The following is a 5,127-nucleotide window of genomic DNA, read 5'->3' as shown; positions in this document are numbered from 1 at the left end:
CGGTTGATCTTATGTTAAGCTGGCATGGCAGTCCAGGGAGATCTTGTATGAGACCTCTTAGAAAATGACGGATATGGTATGTAAAGCTCCACCACAATGACCAGCTTGACACAACAGAGCAGCGTGAAGTAGTGGCATGCCCATCTTGGCAGTAACCACCTGCTCTCTACTTGGACTTAAGACCCACACAACAAGAGCTAACCTTGGCACTGGAAACCCAGCTAACTACTCAGGGGTAGTGAAGTCCAGGATCTTGGAGAAAAATCCACAACCCCCACTTTACTAAACCAGCATAATCCCTAACTATATTCTAAGTATTTGTTTTATACCTAAAGGTAAGTGTAGTTCTCACCCCTTGTCAAGGAAGCTTCTCTTTGCAACAGATGGAATCCAAGGCAGAAAACACAACTAATCAACACGTAGTTGCACAACCCAGTCCCAAGGGACGCGTCTACAATACAACCCCTGCACCTAAGGCTCAAGGATCAGTTAAGAGCCAGAGGATCAGGAGTTTGCTGGGAGGCCACGCCACCTAGTAAAGTCAGACACTACACCATAAAGTCTCAGCAACATGGTCACCCAAACATGAGCTGAATAAAGACAATAGCAGACAGATCAGACAGGGATGGGGGCCGGAGGAGCCCACAGGGCATCGCCCCTGCAGAACTATAGCTAAGGATGCTGAGAGTGGGAGAGATAGTCTTCCCCAGGGAAGAGCAATCAATCTGTTATCGATACCAAATAGTCAGCTCTGAAAACATACATGCGGGTAATGGTAGATAGAATGAGCAGGTGGTACTGATGTGTTTTGTAACATGCATGTATACACACATAAATGTATGCATGTAAGAAGAACGAAAAAGGAGGCCGTGAATTTGAAAGAGAGCAAGAAGATGGGTACATGAGAGGGGCTGGAGAGAGGGACGGGAAAGGGAAATGTTGTAATTATATTATCTCAAAAAAGAAGCAATTAAAAAATAAGTAAAATAAGTATTTTTTTTTTTAAAAAAGCTCCAGCCTTGGAAACTGTGATCATACCTAATAGGTTTTCTGTAACACAATAATAGGTTTCTCAGCTGACACAGTAAGCCAAATTAAAAACGTAAAAGAACAGGTTTATTTGAGCAAAGCAACTCCTGGGTGAGTTGTCCAGCCCCAGAGATCGGGACCCAGAGAAGTCACGCACCCTAACTAAAGCAGGAGGTTATATGCTCTGTAGGTGAGGGGTGAAGATGTGTCCTCCACAAGCTGGGTTTGTGCCCAAGTGTGGTCAAAAGCTGGGTGCTTTAGGTGGGGACTTGGGCTGCTAGCAACTTAGGGGAGGAGCTGCTGCAGCTGCCAAGAATATGGAACTGGGCTTTTTGGTACCTTTTCTTTATTGGAGATTCTCTAAGAGGGCAAGGTTTGGAGAGGGAGAGGGAGAGGTCCGGGGCTTCTCGGCCATACAGGAGTGAGCTGGAGGTTCCGAACAATACCTGTCCCAAAGAAATATTTTCATTTTAATGCCAGGTAATTACAGATAATTTGGTCCAGCAACACTGAGAGATTTTCGGACTCTAGATGTCCATCCCTAGCTAACTTTGACCTCTTCTGAGAGATGACACAAAGGACATTTGGGGGACCGGTAAGCAGAGCGCAGGAGCCTCACCAGAGGGTATGCGAGTGGCCCGTTAAAAAGGATTCCAGCCTCTTGGAGCAAACGCTGAGAAGCAAGGGGCCGCGATACAAAATGCTGTGATTATAGCTGTTTACAGAACCGTCTGCTCACAGGCAGGCTCTGGGAAGGTTAGGGAAGATTAAAAACGGTTGATTTGGTTGAGTGATGGGATTTGCGGTGATTAAAGCAGCATTCTGTTCCGGTTGTTACCCTGTGGTTTGGGCAAGTATTTTAAGTGAAAAAGAGTAAGAACCGAAATGGAGTCCACATACCCCAGGGGTCCCTGGAGCAGCTCCCCAGCCCTACAACTTATCATTAAAATAAAACGAGCCTAGCTCCATTGCTGCTACCCAAGTGGGGTTTAAAGAAAAATGTCGGAGCCGAAACACGGAATCATGTGTCTGCACTAAAGTTTTGCTCCGCCTGCTGCACATATGAAGACAACTGCCAGAGAGGCAGGTGGTGGCAGAGACCTGTGTTCTGTGAAGCCAGCAGATGGAAAGATGGCAGCCACTTCACCTTCTAAAGAGACTGCTTCCTAACTGGCTGGCAGTGAGGGAAAGAAGTGTAGAAGGTGCGCGGTCACAACCCGTGGGCGCCTTCTCACAGCCCCTCATCAAATGACCCTTGAGAGCGAAGGCCTCCGCTTCCTCAGGCTCCACTTGTCCCTGAAGCACTGCTGTGCAGAGCCGGATGTTCCTCATGCTGGACAGACAGAGAAGGGCGGTGCCTGACTGCTGTCAAAGGGTCGGTGAGGTCGGACAGAGCATTGACCAGCGAGAAGCTACTGCCAGGCTTTGTTGTAGTACTGATACAACGGGAAGCTGGGCACTGTGAGGGCAAATACAGCCTTATGTCCTCAGGGAGAGGCCTGCCCCTTCCTCAGAGAGGACACAGCTGGCCACACAGGCTTCTTAGAACCATAGGTGCCATATAGCAAGCAGGGTGGGTCTTGACAGGGGTGGGTCATATCTGGGGCAACTTCTTGTGTGCAGCCAGGGTAGGGAGGCTCTGCCTGCAGGAGAGTAGAGAGGCCCAGCTGAGGCCAGCCTGGCTGGACAGGACAGACAACAGGAACAAGGATGGCACCCTCAGCTGTCAGGAAAAATTACGGTAACTACCGTTATTTTAAATTTGAGTCCTTATGGCAGGATTGGTCTACTAGGGTCTCTTCCTGCGATCTCCACAATGTCATACACTCACTCGGATGAAACTCTGCCACAGGTGAGAGCCAAGCACTCAGAAAACAGAGCTGACATCCAAAGCCACACACCCGTGACTACAAGCCTCCATGTCCTTCCTGTTCTCTGTCATGAGGAAAATGAAGCATAGTTGTGAGCCCAGACAGAACAGGGACACACACTGAGGCCGAACATGCTACATATATGCATAGGTCCCTCAGCTGGCACTCATACGGTCTACCCACCCAGAAGGTGCCAGCCACCACCACTAATGGGAGAATCTTGAGACAGGCTTCCTATTACTTCAGGTGGACAGACTAACAGACATCCTGACAGTTTGACAGAGTGCCATCTTCATGTCGGCCAGGAAAGGTAAGAGGTTTAACATACAGACAAGAGGAAGCGGCTTCTTCCTCCAGGGCTGCCAGGTAGCTAGCATACACGGTTACTATACAGCAGGTTGACATATTTAATTTAAATCGCCTTCTGCTCTGGGCCTTCTGAAGTTGTTGACAGAGAAAGCTGAAGTCCGCATGGGGTCCAGAGCCCCGGGGGAAGAACTGTCCAGGGGCGCTATGGGGCAGTCTGGGGAGAGGGAGACTGCTGCCCCACCCACCTGGGCTCCGTGCCCACCCTGCTGGCCACTGCTGACTTTCAACAACACGTTATCACCCAAGCACATCTTACAATAATCAAAGAGGAATTCGGAGCACGGCGACCTCATCCTTCTTGGGCTGCATCCAGGTCCATCTCCATCTTCCCAGAACCTTGGCATCTTCCCTGCCGGTGAGCAGGGCTGTCAGCAGCCTGCCTGAGGCACACTGAGCTTCTTTGCAACCTTCTTCCTTCCCACCCCCTCCTCCCTCGGGAACTCCACCTGTCACCCGTTCCTTCCCTCCCTCCCTCTGAAGCTAAGATCTATCTGATTACCTCTCGGCTCTTAAGCAACTGCTGAGTCTTTCCACAGATCTTTCTTAGGTGGTCTCCCAAAGGGCACCAGACAGAAGACGCCGTCTGCCCTCCTCTGCCATTCCCCTTAAAAGCACTCTCTTCTTCAGCACCAATTATACCCCTGACATGCCCAAGAACACTGAGAAAAGGGGTAAGCCAGCATCAGAGGTAGGAGCTGAGCCCAGGCTTCTCTCACCAAGAACCCCGCAGTACGGCCTTTCTTCCCTCCTCCACTCTGCTCCTCTCCCATCTTAATAAAGTGAGTCCAGGTGTCCTCATGCCTGGCTCATGTTCCTCCTTGGAGCACTGGAGCATGGGAGAGTCATGTTAGCAGGACCCTCTGGGACCGCTGGGTCAGTGGAGGCACGGTAGAGTGAGGGTCAAGAGAGCCAGTGTGCTGTCAACTCGTAGTGTCTCCAGATGTGCCCCCTCTCCAAGAGCTCTGTCTACAGAGAGCCTGGCCTAGCATGATCTGAGAATAAAAAGCACACAGCTGAACTTGGTTGCTGGGACACCTGGGTTCTCCTGTGAATGTAGCACTTGGTAGCTATGGGGACCCTGGATGAGTTCCTTCCTTACCACGCAGGCCTCAGCAAGAAGCTGACCTGATATCATGGGTAGAGGCTGGAGGAACCGTGGGTAACTCTTGAGTGAAGGAATAGTAAAACGGACACACTCAGCCCTTGGAACAAATGGCTGGCAGGGTCTAGATCCCCTCATCCACAAACCACTTCAGGGTTTGCTTCCATGAGAGCTTCCTGTAAGCCAGATCCCGTCTCTGGTTGTATGAGGTCTTTACCCATTGGGGTTCACCCCAATCAGTAGAGAATATGGTGTCTGCTGCCACCAGAGACAGCAGCCCTGGGCTTTCAGGAGAGGCTAGCTCAACTCACAGGAACACTGGCAAGAGTTTATTTCTAGCCCTCCAGAGTGAGAAAGGTTAAGGCCTCCGGCCTTCCTGTGGCCAGGGCCAGCCATGGACACTGCTTCTCTCTCCCTCTCTCTTTGTCCTCCCTGCCCCTCTTACAATCGCAGCTGCACTGGGAGCGGTCTAAGCACACCCCTGTCTGGGGGTTCTTTGGGCTCAGCACAGACCCATCCTTCTGCATGCTTGAGGGAGCCTCCCTGAATGCTTCTGCTGCTCCTTTGAAGGCTTCTCTCAACATCCTCTCTGCCCTATGGCCTGTATCCCCCCCCGCCCGGCCCTTCGGACTCCATGTGCTTCTTCACTGTGGAAGGCATGTTCCCACTCCCTGCCTTTTTCCTCATTGCTGCTTCTCAGTCTGCCTGCTCGGTATCCTAGCCTGATTCTAGGCCCAACACACACACACACACACA

This window comes from Microtus ochrogaster, chromosome 16 (assembly GCF_000317375.1).
Source record: "Microtus ochrogaster isolate Prairie Vole_2 chromosome 16, MicOch1.0, whole genome shotgun sequence".
In the NCBI taxonomy this organism is placed as follows: Eukaryota; Metazoa; Chordata; class Mammalia; order Rodentia; family Cricetidae; genus Microtus; species Microtus ochrogaster.
Note: the sequence above shows the minus strand (reverse complement) of the source record.